At 28.8% G+C, this 17,429-nt stretch overlaps 2 long non-coding RNA genes across 3 annotated transcripts in view; one reads left to right on the top strand and one right to left on the bottom strand.

Annotated features, from left to right (window-relative positions):
• Positions 1-17,429, top strand: part of LOC129960905 (uncharacterized) — a 516,162-nt gene that overhangs the window by 492,280 nt on the left and 6,453 nt on the right. The window lies entirely within an intron of this gene.
• LOC129960906 (uncharacterized) overlaps positions 3,014-17,429 on the bottom strand; it is a 98,759-nt gene continuing 84,343 nt past the window's right edge. The window contains exon 3 of the long non-coding RNA XR_008783720.1: positions 3,014-3,134. This is a non-coding gene — a long non-coding RNA (uncharacterized LOC129960906). The remainder of the gene's footprint in view (positions 3,135-17,429) is intronic.

Genomic DNA, 17,429 nt, shown 5'->3' with positions numbered 1-17,429 from the left:
GACATAACTTATAATTTTGTCCCGTAGCAAGATGACGAAGAATCAGAACCCCCTCTCTGAAACTATATGCCTCGCCATCGGGGGCTTCATGTACGGTGAATTTTAATAGAATCGAATTTCAAATTTGGAATACTTTTTTCCAAAGACGATATCTCACCATCAGGCCATACCGATTTATAAATTTTAAAAAAAAATTCTATTAAATGTTTTACCAGAGCATTCTTTTTGTGCCTTCCAAATACAATTTTTTCATCTTCATTAATTTTGATATCATATTTAAGTCCTTTGTGACATTTTATTTGTTTTATCAGGGATTTTATTCTACAATTATTTACAGCCTTTGATTTATTTTTACATCTCTATCTATATGAAGGGCAACTCACCTCATACCTCACTTTCGTGACGATAAAACAACAAAATTATTTATGGAAAAAGATAAATGAACCCTGAATATCAGAAAATAAAGCTTTTAAAATGAGATCTCCGTAATGTATGTGGACAAATCACGCAGCGTGCGCGTACACACACACACATGCATGGAAAAATTACCCTTAAGACAAATAGACGAAATGATAAGCGTTTAATGCATAATACCATTGTTTGAATATATTTAGCTCATTTTTTCTTACAAATTAATGTAGCTGTGAAGCTAACAGTTTTATCTCTTGGCGTTTTCTAAATGTTTACAGCACCTACAAACACAAGACACGAACTTCCTGCGCTCAGTCGTCGGAAGAGGTCATCAATTCAGAAAATATCTACGACGTGAACAGGATTTACGCAATTTTTCAAACTCGCCGGAGTTAAATTATAGTGGATGCAGACTCAAACACAATAAACAGTTAAATTATGACCTTAAACCGCTCGTTCTCACGCACAAAACGTGTATACAAAACTCCAACACAGAAAGTTGTAAATTTGGTAAAATAAAATAAAAGGTACGGATTCTTTCTGTATTTTTATATTGTTGAGGTTCTAATTATGGTGCATTTTTTTCATTCAGGGTGTGAAAGGAACATTGATTGTGTGGATGATTTGTCGGAAAAAGTTTTTTAGATAGAAAAATAAATTTTTACTGATGCTGTTCGCAAAAATACCACCCAAGGTGAAGAGTGCCACACATTTTGAACCATTCGTCATTAATCCTTTATTTCTATTATTCAAAGAAAGTCCAATTCTAAGCCTTTCTATTTTCCATGTGAAGCTTTTTGATCATTTCCGTCTCAAAGATGGATTGAAATTTGAAATAAACATTTCCTTAATTATTTGAATATGATTTTTAATTAAAATTAAAACTGCAATGTCCCTTTTATTATCACTTTCATTTTGCTTTCAAAAAGAGAAAATTATATAGTTTTTATTTATATTAATTTGCCTTATTAATGGAATTTTGTAATAAGTTTATCTCTTACTTCCTGATCTTCTGGTATTTGCTAGAGATTGAAAACTTTATACAGTGTGTTCTCGATGACAATACTCCTTTTTAATACTTCTGTAACTTAATTATCAGTTAAACGATTTAGTTTTATTGAATTTTTATTCCATATGAAAGTGACAAAACTGGTAGTAAATCTGAGAAAAGTTGGTTTATGTGCTTCATAATATTCTGGCGTGGAGGTAAAACCGCACACTAAAATTTTTACATTTATTTTCTATTTACTATTTTTAGTTTCTGTATTTAGAAAAAGAAAGATGATATTTGATATTTATGACACATTGATAAATACTTGCTTCCATTTTATTATAGCTAATTTTGTCATTGTCACTTAAGTTTGGAATTGGAAACAAATAAAAAAAAACTATGGTAGAATGGCTATTGCAGTCTGGGATTCATCTCTGAAGAATATGTCATTTTTTGTCTACTCTCTCCTAATTTTACTATAATCCGCTCTCTCTATTTTTTTAAATCTCCATGTTCAGTATATGTCTTCGAACCTAATGAAAAAGAAATACTAACTCATGAAAGAGAAGCAATAAGTACTTCTGATTTTGAAAAGAAAGAGCATCAGCTGACACTTGTAATTTTCACAATTTTTTTTTAATGGATACATGCTTTTGAATAACTGGAAATTGAGTAAATGACTAAATAAGATGATGCGCATATATTAAAATATAAACACAAAATGCTAATTTCTTTATACAGAAGCAAATTGCAAGTGACCAAAAGAAATCGATGTAGTTGTCATCATAAGCTTGACAGGAAAGACAGGTAGAATTTGGTCCGATTTGATGACAAATGACTGCGAATAAAATAAAATTTCTTTAGTACATTGCAAATACTAAGCATTTTCGATTTCATTTGAGGAATAATTTAAATCTGGAATATTTGTTTTTATTACTATTTTCAAGTAATAAAAAACTAGACTGGAAGTTTATATTACGGAACTCGTGAGCCCTTTCACGGTAGAAAATTTTCACGATCCTGAAGCATGAAAAAGAATTTAAAAATATTATAATAAATGAAAATTTCGCTTAAATTTTAATATTAGAATCAATTTTATTGAAGCTTCAGGCTAAACTTTTATTTTTAAATAACTTAAAGAAACGTGATCATAATACCAGCAAATATAAAGTTTGAAATTTTTGCATAATTTTTTACCTTTTGAAATTTTTCAAAATTTGTACTAACACAAGCTTTTTCGTTTCAACCCCTGTGGCAAAGTCACATCAAGAGCTTTTAATTTCCATGGCTCACAGGTTATTCACTAATAAATTATGTCAAATATTTTTATTTTTTGCATAAAATTTTTAATTTTTAATTGTGAAATATAATGAATAGTAACATCCTACTCATGTTTTAAATATTTCTTCTTTACTACCTAGTTTAGAAAAAAAGAATAAGAACTGTTTAGTTTCAAACACAAAGAAAGTAAATAATTAAATGTTGATTTATTTTTTTAAATGTTTAATTATAGTTTATGAAAGTCCAATTATTTATTTGTTGAATTTATAAGACGAATCTTTTTTACGTGCAACAATATGTTCAATAAACTACAAAAAATAGCCTTTCAAAACTCCCACAATCACATATTCCGTAAGTAGAGGAGGGGGGGGGTCTTAATCTTTTCTTCGCACATCATTTTAACAGCTGATTGTTGCTTGATGAACTGTATTGCATACGGACATTTTCATATCTGCAAAAGAAGAATTAAATCTGTAGAATTATTAATATATAGTGAAGGAAATACATAAAATATACTATAATATATATATATGCGTTACGGCCAAATCCTGAAATCAGCCAGTTCGCAAACTGGCCAACCAATTCGCGTTTTGGCCAACTTTGCTGCAAACTTACCGGCCAATGTCCGACCATTTCTTGATTCCGGGCTTTGGCCGGCCAATTCGTGAAGTGGCTTGGGACGATCGGTCAAAGTAGGAAGAAAGAAATCAAAAGCAGATTGTTTGACACACTGTTAAAAATGAAGTATTTAAAAATGAGTACTTCTGTGTACAGTTTTTTTTTAAAGTACAATTGTTTCAGAAACGAGTTTAAATATAAGTGACATCACTCAGTTAAAAATAAGCTTATAATATATAAAAATAGATCTCATGTTATTCTGTTCTCATATTAAAGCCATAATAGAAATTATTCAGTGAAAGTATATGCTTTAGCAACGCGATAGCGTGAAGAAGATTAGATTAAAAGTGACGAATTATGTCTTGAGCAAATGCGTTGCGTATCGTGTTCGAATACAAAGGCAAATTGAGTATTCAATGTGTTAACTACTTTTAAGAGTGATCCTTAGCTTTTTTTGCTCCATAGAATTAATGTTAAAGATCCCAGATCACAATGTTTCCCGAAATATCGCTTCAAAAAATATGAAATTTTTTGAAAAGGCAAATAGCAAATATAAGGGCTAATTAAAACAAATATGAAGGAAAAATACTTTTGTTGTTAATATTATTTAAAGACATTTCTTTGTTGGCACCATCTGTCGAATTTCACTTACAACATATCCTTATTTAAATTTTAAAATAAATATAATGACAATTACATGTCATTATATTTATTTTAATTTACTCTCAATATTTTTTCCCTTTGTAAAAAAGTTCCTATTTTATGAATCGATATTTCGGAAGAGAATGAAATCTGGAAAATTTAACATTAGATCTTTGAGGCAGAAAAAGACTGACAATCACCCTTAAAACATTTCTTGGAATACACCGCTCTCGTGTGAGTTAGCCTAGTTGGCAGCTCATTGGGCTGTGTTCAAATCCCTCTGGGTCCAACCATGGTGATCGAGATTTCTTTTTGCAGATTTAGGTTTGCATAATTTCTGCAGTATTTGGAATAACACATACTCATATTCGAATCCCTGTACGTATTCAAAAAGTGATTACATGCATTTCTCAAATTTAAGTCTATTGTACTCGGAGATATTATAACAACATGTACTCAAAAATGATTACATTTTACTTATTTTTAAGCATTCTGTTTAATGAGCCGCCTACGGGTCAATCTACCATTATCACATCGGGCTTTGGCCAAGGATTCCCAGCCAATTCGCAAAATGGCCAGCCATAGTAGAATATACAATATTAATTGCAAGTACTTCGGACTTCTTGGCCTCTTGGCAAAACCTCTTGGCCAAAACGCGAATTGGCTATCCAATTCACGAACTGGCCGAATTTCGGGCTTTGGCCGTAACATATATATAAATTAGCTATTGAGCCAGTATTAGAGTGAGCACACATTATGCACATGCAGAATAAATCAGCAGTAAGTTATTTTAATAACTAAAGTAATAATAATTGTCATTAATTTTTTTTAATTTTAAAAATAAATATACAACACTTCGAATTCAACAACGTGTATCAGAAAACCACATACAAGGCAAATAGAGTTTCTGTGATATTGGATGAAAACCTTACTACCAAAAATGGCAAAATGCCAAGGTGGGGTTACAATTATATAAACACATATACATGATGAGAATATTTGTTGATAGCACAGAATATTTATGTTTCTTTTATAGAAAATATTCTTAGTTTTCAATCAAATTGTGGACAGAAATTTTTAAAAAGTAATCTTCGTCTATTAGGGAGTTTGCAGAACTAATTTTAGAACTATAATTAGAAAGAAACAAATCTGTGCCATCAAATTTTGGTGAAATGCCTATTGATTTGATGTTTTTTAACCAATCCTTAATTAATTATTAATTTTCAAAATTAAAATTAATAAAATCCTACCTCAGAAGTCCCCTTGTGTCAAAAGAAACATTTGAAACCAGCTTATTGTAATAAATATTAAGTTATTTCTTTTCTCCTTATAATTAAAAATTAAATTAATAAAATTATTATTAGATAATTAAAAATCAGCTTACAGTCTTTTAAATCCAATGAAAGAAATTACAAAAACACACTTTTATAAATATAATAAACCATACAACTCTATATATAATTACTCTTTCTTTATTATTTTAATTTTATAATTCCCTAATGTAAATATTATGAAATTCTGAAATCTTTTTTTAATTCAATTATAAGTGACACCATTGCTAGGGTGTCAAAATTTAATTTTATAATTAAATTCTGATAATAGTAAAACAGAGAAACTTTACCAGTAAAGAAGATTTTATATTTCTGGTATAAAGAAGATTTTATATATCTTGTACATCAGAAAACGAGTGAAAAATTTTTTTAAAGTCTGTGAATGAAATTTAAGATGAGAAAAATTGCATCCTTACAAATATGAAACAAGTCAAATAAATTTAATAAAAGCATAAATAAAGAATGACGGAGAATTTCAATAGATGAAGTTGCTTTATAAGTAGTGATGGGGATAAGTTTAATTTCCCAAAGGGCTCGCTGTAAACCTCCCGGGGTCCCTATACTATACAGTTTCATTCCTAGTCCCGAAGTGGGCATAAACCCCTTGCTTAGAGTAGAAAGTTCTGATCCGTCGAAATTTTTGAAATTGCGCGAGATTTGTAAGTTCGCCTTCAAATTTCAAGATAGCATGGTGAGAAAGCTCGGTAAAGGAGTGTTTACAGACGTGTGTTCCTACGTCGTTTGAAGTAAGACATCCATTCTCAACAACCTTCGTGTTCCCTGAGAGTAGGTGTTAATGTAATAAATCAGCTTTTAGCATAAAACTAACACATTATTGATTAAAGTCTCAAGACGATCTAATTTAAATAAACATCAGCAATTATTCAAAGCTTCACAGTATTACTTTCAATTTGCAAAATTTCTCCAGATCGTCTCAAGTAATTGATCGAAATTCAGAAGTTTTATCTTTTTTTATCACTGCTTTCCCATTAGTGATAACATACGTTGATTTAAATAAATTCAAATAAATACACAGAATTTTTAATGAGACATAATCTGAAATGTAACATTTAGAATCGCATTTAAAGTAAACGCACCTCTGCAACGAGATTTTTTAAAAAAATAAATAAAGCTTGTACATTTCAATGAATGTTACAATGTGATAAAAAGTCGACTCATTTTTCCTGTATTATTCCAGTGAAAATAGCGGCTACTTTTCTATTTATTGATTTTAAGATTGCCTTTACTTTCAAACTCATTTATGAAAGCTATAGATTTTTTTAAGTGCTCTCATTCACTTTGCTCCTCCGTCAAAAAAAGTTCCCCTTGCTTTGTTTTATCTGAGGCACGGATACTTTATAAATTTGGAAAGAAAAGGAAAAGAAAGAAAAATGTCAAGAAATGGAATTACCTTTTCTTTTAAAAGCAAAGAAATGAAATTATCTTTTTCAGAGCTTACGCACAAATAATATTTTTTATAAAAACGACTCCCATCAATTTCCTAGTTATCTTTAATGGTCTTTTATTACTTCCGTATCATGAATTCCGAATTTCAAAAATTTTGTTGGGTATAGAAAATAGATGCCATTATTTATTCTCCCTTTACTTATCAGTGAATAAAAATTTCTTTTCAAAGAATTTCGCATTAAATTGATTCATTTCTGCAGTTAATTTCTTATGTATTGCTATATTTCTTTTCTCTATGTAAATATTCTTCTTTAGATTTTTTTTTTGATCATCTTTTTGACATATTGGAGGAAATATATTTGAAGGGCATAAGGTACTTATGTCATAAAGAAACAACCTCCCAACTGCAGTTTGGATTACAATTTCGCCAGAAAAACGTTTGAATTTACATGTTAACAAAACTTATTTTCGCATTGTAATGTTGTCTACTGTGCAATGGAAGGTAGTTGACAGAATGACAAATATCAATTCTCATGTACTGCTTTCATTAGGGAATACTAAATCCATAAAATGAGTGTTGCATCCTAATTGCATAAGTTTTTAAAAATACTTTAAAAAAATTCTTTTTTATATCTGTTGCAGGGATAATATACTATTATCTATGAAAATCTCATCAGACTCGCATTACAAAATAATAATCTTCAGTTGCCGATTTTGCAAAAATAAGCATTTTAAAATATATTTTGTGTATCTTTGTTTCTTAGTGTGATTTAATCTATAAAATAGTTTTTGATCATTATTTGAACGTGACTGAACTACCCAGCAGTGCAGACCGTGATTTACACGTGTTGAAAATTTGTCTATTTTATACAAATGCTTTGATTTCCGCATTCAGCTTATATTGTTCTATCAGAATATTGCATATAAATTCTTTCATAAGTTGCGATCCTCTCTTTGTAAAAATTATTTAGATCAGTTTAGTATGCGTTGCATCTAAATAAAGGTAACAACATTTTTAATTGTGGCAGTCTATTGTGCGATATTAAGCCCAAAAGATAAGAAATCGAATTTAATCCCTTAATATTCATATCCGTGCTTTATATGGGCATCGAATTATTGCTACTTACTTAAACTTATAATCTAAAATTAAATCTTCCAAAGATGCTATAATTTGAACAAAAACGCATAATTCATAAACACGTTAAATATTCTACGGATTTTTAATTGAATATGTAACAGGACATTCTCGAAAGCGAAATTGTCATCAAATAAAATAATAAAAAAAAAGCAGAGCAGTTAGGGGGTTAAATATACATTTGATATTTATAAGCAATCATTGACATAACATTGCATAGTTAATTAACCATAACAAGTAAAACTTTTTAAAGAAGTGTTTTAATTAACTTTTCACGACGATTAGTTTGGAAGAAAAATAATCTTATCTAAGAAAGATCAATACAATTAACTGTTGACTGTATACAATTCAGTCCACTTTTATTGAATTAATTTATTAATAATTTTAATGATAATCTCATATTTTACTGAATGTTTTGCACTCAGGATACCGAAACGAAAAATATTAGTTAAAAATTAATTAAGATCCTTTTAAAATTTTGTCATCTATTTCTGCTCTCAGAATTTGTTTCGTATTTTTGCCAGAATTTATTCATACTGTGCATGAAGTGCATTTGTTTTCTTTTAATGCTTGTATATATGTTGTGTGACTTCTGTTTTTATTCTAATAGGTGTTATCCTAAGTTCTTTTTATTCTCTTAGGTGTTCTGTTACAGGTTCATAAGAAAGTGATCATGAGTATCCTGTTAATGCCTTTATTTAAAAATTGGCTTTTTTTTTAATGTTATGTTTCTCAACAAAATATAAATTGTCTCGGGACTCTTTATTTTTAATAAGATACGTGAAATTGAAATGCTTTTTGAAGTTTCCTGGCATTTACTATACAAAATTTTGTCATTATCTTTTTTAATCATATATTTATCGTGGTAAAAAAAATAATGAAATTTTTATGATTTTTTATAAAGAGGCTAATTTTTTTAATTTAAAATATCAATTTAAATAACAACAATCAGTAATTTTATTTATGTTTTTTAAAGAAATAAATGACACATGAATCAATTATTGAAACATTTTTTTTTAAGAAATTGTTTTAATAAATATTATCGGAATGCTATTAAGAGAAATACTTTGAGCTTCTAATATTTTAACATAAAAAATAGTTCCTTTCCAATTTACTTATTTATGTACATCTAAATAATTTTAGCTTCAACCTGAAATACATTATTCTAAATACGATAATCTTATATGCGATATCCACTCCAATCGTGACCAATTAGTTCATTTCTAATTGTTAGAGATAAGCATATACTTGCAATTAAAAAAAAATGTTTTAAATAAAATAAAGAAAGCTTTTTTTTTTGTCTGAGTCAAAAAATGCAATTTTGAAAAATTATAAATTCTAAATTTTTATGCAGTCCTCCGAGCATGGTAGTCAAATTTAGTCACATTTTATCATCAAGTCGCACTAATATTTTCAAAAGTTTCACTCTTTTTTTTATTAAAACTAAACAAGTAATGAAATTTTGAATATCGTTATTTTAAACAATTTTAACAGCCGAATTTCGTTGTGTTTCTTTTGCAGGGCCTTATGTAAATTGAAATTATGTGTTAAATTATTACAAGGTTATGTCTCTCTCGATTTTTTGACACGAGGAGGTGTTATTACTGTCTAGACAGGACTTTTAATAATTTATTATTTGCTTAGAAAATGCTTTATTTTTAGTCATTTTATTTAAACAATTATAGGACAAAATTCTAGGACATATTCCAAAAAAATTTGGGGAAATTTTAGATTAACTGATCTTGTAAAATCAGAAAACATCAACATTTTGCTAGTTAGCAAATTAATGCATAAAATTAGGAGTGGTAATTATGTTTCTTATTTATTATTATGACCAAGTTAGAAGTGGTAAACATAGTTGCCTCTGAGTATTATGGTAAAAATACCGTCGAACCAGTCACTTATTTTAGGGAAGTTAAGGCAATTTACTGATATTTTTTTTACAAACCAGTAGAATTTCTAAAAATTAAAATAATTTTTTAGTAATATTTTTACATTTAAATTCAAATAAGCTTCATTTTATATTTAATAAAATTTTCACACGAATGGTAGCATTATAATTAATAAACAAATTAAATAATAACCATAAAACGGGTGAAAATCTATTACTGTTTTATTTGAGAATAACAGACTTTTTTTGCTATATATCTCATAGTGTCTACATTGAGATTGAAGTATAATTTTATTCATAATATTTTTTCATTTGTTTCGTTGAGAAAGCTACCCTCTTTTGAGCCTAAATCTGAAGTATGGAAAGTATTAAAGAAATATGTAATAAATAAGTGAGTGCAGCTCAGTACTACAGTAATTACAGGAAACAAGAGTGACTGTTTGATTTTTGTAATTTCATTTTAAATAAACAAGATAGGAATTCATCTTTGGTAAATTAATCACCGATTTATGTCAATTTGCATGATAGTAAGTGCTAATATGCCAAAGATTGCCTTTTTATCTCTTGAAAGTCCTCCTCGTCATCTTATCCTAGGTTCAAAATTATGAGGTCCGTCCCAAAATAGCCCTAGTGTTGCTTTAAAAAAATGGGACGTTAATACAACAGAACTAAACTGTCTAAAAAGTTCTCTTACCATATTATCAAATAGTACACCAACTACATTTATCGGGAATCTTTGGTCTGGAGCAGAGAAGAGTATTTTAATTGGATCATTCTTTTTCTATGATATTTTAATGTCAGTAAAATATATAACTGTTTTATCTTGACCGTGATCTAAAAAATTGGAAGAGTCTATTTCTTTATGGGATTTAATAAGAATGTGGTTTCAGTATAATGAAGTTTTAGCTGGCAAAGTCATGAACTTTACTGACCAAAACATTTGAAAATAACATCATTGGATACGGAAGTCCTTAGGAATAGTCCTGAGATAAACAGTTTAAACCCATTAGATTATTTCCTTTAGGGTTAATTAAAAAATAAAATTAACGAAAGTGGAGTCCACGAGTTAAGTGGATTTAATAAATCGTAATTCAATGGTCGGTTAATCTGTTACATTAAAAGTTTTGGATCATGTGTAATTTGCTTCACTGGTTTATTTCAGTATTTTAATCAGAGCAAGTCATTTCGAATGAATAATATGATAAAATGATTTTTATTTCAAGTTTATGAAGGATTTTATTGTAACCCTATTTTAAATAATGTTTCATATAATATTAAACATTCATTTCATAATGTTTGTTTAAATAATGTAACCCATTTTAAACACTGGTAAGTAAAATTTTTAAGTTAATAAAAAATGACAAGGACATTTTTCCTTTGATACACAAATTCTAATTTTTCAAAAAATCATACTTGTTCTATGAAGTCAATTTTTGTATGATTTCCATTTACTTTAAACAAATGTGATTCGATAAATTTTAGTCAAAAAACAAAGAATTTTTAAATTGTATAATTTAAGATGTCAAGATTTTGTTAATAAATGTGGCTAATATAACCGGTTTACTTCTTAAAAATTTTGATTTCATAACTTTTTTGGCATTACTTTTACTGCCTCAAATGACATAAAATATATTCTTTTACTTTAGCTAAAATATTTTTTTAAGTTGGGTAACCAATGTGCAGAAGCTTTTTATCCTTCTTTTTTTTATTATTTTTGAAATAGTATTATTTAGTCCTTTTCTCTCAATTAATTCACATATATTAATTTAGCCATTTTATCCATTTTTCAAATAGTTCTAATTTCATATATTTTTTTTATTTCTGTTTTAAATTATTTTTCCTTTTAAGCATTGATGTTTACAGTATAAATTGTTGACAGAATTTTTCATAATAACTCGTCATTACGTTTTCGTGTCGTCTTCCTATTAACCACCTTTTTCCAATTATATTTTTCTTTATTGTTATTTACATTTATTATAATTAATTTTTAATTTATTCTTTATTATTTTTACCTAACTGTTTGGTGAACTTATTTCTGTAATCCTCGATTTGTGACGCACAAAGCGAAGTTTAAATTCAGTAATAAATAAATAAATCTATGATGGAAATTAGAAATTTTCTGAAAAATGTGAGAAATTCTGGTTGATTTCTTAAAATAAATAATCATCTGCTTGAATCAAAACTTGTTATTTTCTATTTAGCTAAAAAAACAAACAAACTATTTTTAATTGTTTGATAACATACCATGCAAGTTAATTTTTAAAATATAGTATAATTATTTCAATAGAAATGTGTCCATAAGATTAAGTTTAATTCATGCTTTTGTGATTTAATGATGAAAGATCTTTAATTAGCAAAGATCTTTAATAGTTCTCACGCAGAAAAGATCTTTAATTTCATAAAGTTTATTCCGAATATGGTATGATTTCGCAAATGCTGATTGAATTATAATCAACAGTTTGAGTGAAGACTTCAATGAATTTATTTTTAAAGTGAGTAAAAAGACTAAAAAATGTTGCTTCAGAAAATCCATAATAATTTTTTCCCTAGAAAACTACTAAAGCAGTGTGCAATCTGTCGAGTATTTCCATTTTTGGGGGATGATTAATTCTGTACTGCGACGAATCTAAATTAAAAAAGCAATTAACGAGCCCGAATCTCTTTTTCATAGAAATCCAAACATTGCACCCCCACATGAATATCATTTCTATCATCCAATTAGATTCCAATCGTACTTCTCACCTAGACTACGGCCAATGAAAAGGCGCAATTAAAAAAATAAACAAAAGGACGTCTCCCCTCTCCCTCCTGCGAAAGAAGCGGTTTCGTGTAGGGAATTCTTGTCTTCAGTGTAAAAATATTAATTAAATGAGCTTAATTCAAATGAAAAGAGTAGAATGTAGAAAAAATAAAGAAGCGGTAGCTATAAGAAATTTGAGGCAGAAGATATCTGGAGAATGAATTATATAAAGAGAAAGATATTTTTCTTGGAGAAAGGAATCTGTGGCGGGGAAAAATGATGATCCGCTTGATTTCCTTGGACAGGATGCCTAAGGGTAAAGAGCATCTTGCTGTCGCCACTATCTTTACTTTTGATGCATTTTTTTCAATTTTTTTTCGTCAATATATTTCCTCTCCAAATAATGTCATCTACACAAAGACGAAGAGAAAGTTTCAAAGCGGAGCAAAATAAATAAAGAATAAACTAAGATTGTAGAGAAAGAAGAAGAAGAAGAGAAAGAAGAAAAAACGCCGCAAGAAAACCGAAGCAGTTAAAATTGAAGGGGGGAAGGAGGGGGGAGTCTTGCATGTCCCTTTTTGCCCCAAATGGAATTGGGAAAAGGTTTCAGAGATATAAATGTTCCATTACTTTATGAGAAAATGAAAGAGCTCCATTTTTTTTCTCCCTTTAAATAACTGCGCTATCAATAACAGCCCATACCAATGCGCTTAAATATTGTTTGTGCTCTCCTTCAAAAGAATATTATAAAGCATTTCAGCTGAAAATTGTCTTTCTGCTTTTTCTTGGAGAATTAATAATTCATTCTTCCTCCTTCCAGGGGTTGCCCTGTGGCATTCGAGGGTGCTGTTTGCAATATACCCTTTCCCTGGAAAAGATTTTCCATAAGAATCCTTCAAAATGATAAAATAAAAACAAAGGCGAAGGATAGGGAATTTAATTGAGCATCAATCATTGTTGATTTTGATTATTTTCAATGATTTTGTCTGTAGACTTTAATATGATTGCAATATTTGCATATTGAACCATAACGATCAATGGTCTCTTTCCAAAGAATTTTAAACTGCATTTCAGCCTGTTTATCTTCTTTTCCTGGAAGAATTAAAAATTACATTGTCCTGTAGCATTCGATGTTTTTGTTTGTAATATATCATTTCCGCACAAAACAATTTCCATAAGAATAATTCAGAATTTTAAAATAGTAAAACTCAGCTGGACAGCATTAGCTCCAGATTTCGGATGTTTTCAATGATTTTGTCAGTAGATCTTAAGGGTATTGTGATATTTGAATTTTGGAACAATATATGCTAAACAGAGTAATTTTAAAGGTGACGAACTGAGAATATTAGCTAGAGATTCAAATTTTATCGACTTGAAATTCTTTTATCCCCCAAAATTTTAATTAATAGATTGTTACAAACTTGAAACCAAAGTAAGTTAAAAGCAACCGTTGTGGAAGAAATTAAACATGAATAAATATTTGAAAACATAGAACAGTGAAATATTTTAAATATTTTAAAACTCAAATCAGAATGGAATACGTTACTGTATATAAATTCATTGGTAATTTTAAAAACAAATCCCACAAGGTAATTCGGGCATCTTAAAGCAAGTACGGAAACAAACACATTCACTTATGTATGCTAAGTTTTTAATATTAGTGAAACAGCGTAAGATATAAAAAAAGCATATGAAATAATTTTTAAATAAAAATTATACATTTGAAATATTTCTAATGCCGATACAAGAGTTTTGAGAAATGTATGTTCATTTCAAATCGATGCTGGATTCCAATCAAAATGTTTCTTACCTCAACATCAACATACTTGTTCTATAGATTTTAGATGTTGATTTAGATTTATTGTAGTTCGTATTTGATAATATATTGTAATCAGGTTATGGTAGGTTTATTTCAAACTAAGAAAAGAGGGAAATTAAATATTTTAATTCAAAATAAATAAATTAGAAGTGTATAAGATAGATGTCTTTTTATTTCCTAATTTGTGAATACAAAGCTTTTGAAAAACTTGTAAATATAAATATTTTCAAAGGATTTTTACTCAGTAGTAATTCGATGAAAACAATTATTTCTTTTCAGTCATCTTACGTTTCAATACTTTCTAATTTTACTTTTCTCAAAAATGATTTTCTGTCATATTAGAAATTCAATTAATTTTCTTGTATTTTAAGAGTTATAAAAGTTTTTAATTTACTTTTTCAAAGTTGACATCTTAACTATCGGAAAATTTTATACTTGCAATATAAAAAAGTAAGAACTTATATTTTAAAGAAATCGTTAGCGTAACATAAAAAATATGCTCATTGTTTCACTGGAAGATATACTTTTCTGTTTAAGGATGCTTGAAACTTTAAATTAATTTTCCAACTAGAAATTTTTGACAAGGAACTTAAAATTTGCACTTTTATTCTTTAAAAAAAAGAAATCAGGAAGATAAAAACCAATACATAAGAAAAATCTTCAATTTTTTTTCTGGGACACATTTGCAGAATTATACCTCATTCTAAAGTAGCTGATTGTTTTAGATATAAAATAAAGAGATGATAAAGTATTTTTATAACAATATCTATAAAGTTAAAGTGCTAATTAAATATTTGGCATAAAATAGAAAAATATTATTTCTGAAAGGAATAATATTTTAATGCATTAGACGTATTATTCATTTATTATAAAATATTTAAAAACAAATAACTCCTTTCAGTTTTCTTTTCATATAATTCTGAAAATAAATTTCTTCTTAATCAGTTTGAAAAATCTTTTTACTACAGATAAAATTATTCTGAATTGAGATCATATTGGTACTTCTTAACGCTCATATCTTTTTTTACACTTTAATTTCAAATGATGATTTGAACATTATTTGAAATGCTAAGTAGCATGTCTATTATATATATTTAGCATTTTAATGTCATTATATTTATGGCTTCATTGCCCTAAATGAAGACGAAGAGGCTTGTTTACAAAGAAACATTATCCAACCGGTGTAATCCCTGTTGCGTTAGCTGCTAGAATCTTAACAACAGTTAGTAGATAATTTCGAGCCTTGATAAATTGTTCACTTAACCTGTCCAATAAGTACGTCACAAAACAGCAACAGAGTTCTAAAAAATGGAAACCCTTAGCAAATAGATGATAATGAAAGCACTTTATAGCGAGACTCACACCGACTTGCAACCGCCCCAATTATTCCCAAGGCCTTCAGAGGGAAGGGCAAAAAAAGCAGAACCTGAAGAAATCCCAGCCTCCGAGACAGTGGAATCTAATGGATATTTCTCGTGTCCTTTCTTCACACGTGTTGTCAGTCCGTAACTCTATTCCCAAGATTCCTTCTTATCGCTTCCTTTTCCGAACAAAGCTCCATCCCAGCAATCTATCATTACCGAAATCTAGGTTCCATTAATTCATTAAAGTCCCTCCCTCCTAGCATCCGTCACTTTTCTTCAGCAAGTTTGCTGTCTCGAGGTTGTCCCACTGGGGAAGGCCCCACATTTGACTCATTAAGAAACTCGGCTGCGTCACGAATATTGATAACTTTTTATCCTTTGAGAGGACACTACTCCGAAATTTCGCATAAACAAAGACTCGTTTCCAAGAGATGATTGATTTTGCCTCTGGAGTGGGCTCCTTCCACACTTCGAACCAATGAAATGAACGATCCTGGGATGGTAATCGCTGCATTGTGTCGATCCACATCAATGAAAAGAGGAAATATCTTGAATGCCAATGAGATTTCTGTTATTATTATTTGGAAGATTTTGTTTTATTCAATCAGTTTCTCGTTAGGCACTTTGACTGTATGGACCTTATATAACTATCTTGATTCTTTATGCATGTGCACAGAAATTAATCTCTGGATACTTATCAAAATTCACCTTGCATCTTATATTTTTAACATGTGCTTTAAAGTATAAAAAAGGATTAAATTATTTCGGATAGAATAAAATCTTTCTTTTTTAGAAACCATGCGACAGTTATTTTAGGATTCACTTCAAAATTTTGATATATGAATAATGATTAATATAACTACCTATAAAGTGCCACATGAAGAATTTGTCAGTTATAGAAAATTGGAATCTAACGATTCAATTTTACATCAAGCACCTTTGCAATTGCCTTTGAAGAAGTTGCTTTATTTATATGCAAATGCTTACGATTGTGACTCTAAGGAATTTCAGGTCATATAAATTTCTAATCCTGTATCTAGATTAACGCCCTTTTTTATGATACAAGATATTATTTTGAAATACTACTTACAATTTTAATCTGCGATCAAAAATGTTAAATAGAAGAGAAGAAGCATCACTTAAGCGAGCACTCACTTCTACAAAATTCCACACCATGCTGGTGTGAAGATCTTTGATCTCGATGGCACGATCGGTAAGCTCAAAACAGAGAAAGAATATTTCAATTCTGTATATCCCTGTAGATACTGAGTCTGTATCACTTTGACTTATTATCAGTCTAGATCCAAACTTTCAGAACCCTTGTTTATCTGGTATGATGTCATTAATTTGGCAGCCTGAAGAAAAAAATTTTTTCTATTTTTATATGATATTTTAAATATTGTTTTTAAATACACGAAATTATAAATATCTACTTAATTGTTTTCAAATTTAGGAAGTTTACCTTATCCGTCCTTATTAAATTTGGCTACAGATAAGGAACACGAAGTAAGGCAGAAGTATCTTTCTGCCAAGTTGTTGCATTCGATATCAATACTTTTATATTTAAAGAAGTTCAAATAAGTTTTCATGATCCAAACATTATAAAAAAAACCATGATTCGAAAGAAACTGCTTATAAAAATTAAAACTTTGTTTTCTATAAATTTAAAGAAACAAAACTCAGAATATATTCCGCTAGAAGTAACAACTGAAAAGATATAGAGACAAATATATTCAGCCCAGCAGACAAAACTATAGAAAAACAAATTGCACAAAAAAATTAATTCTTTACTTAAACAT

The sequence above is a fragment of the Argiope bruennichi genome, chromosome X2, assembly GCF_947563725.1.
Source record: "Argiope bruennichi chromosome X2, qqArgBrue1.1, whole genome shotgun sequence".
Classification (NCBI taxonomy): Eukaryota; Metazoa; Arthropoda; class Arachnida; order Araneae; family Araneidae; genus Argiope; species Argiope bruennichi.
Note: the sequence above shows the minus strand (reverse complement) of the source record. Positions and strands in the feature narration are given on the sequence as shown.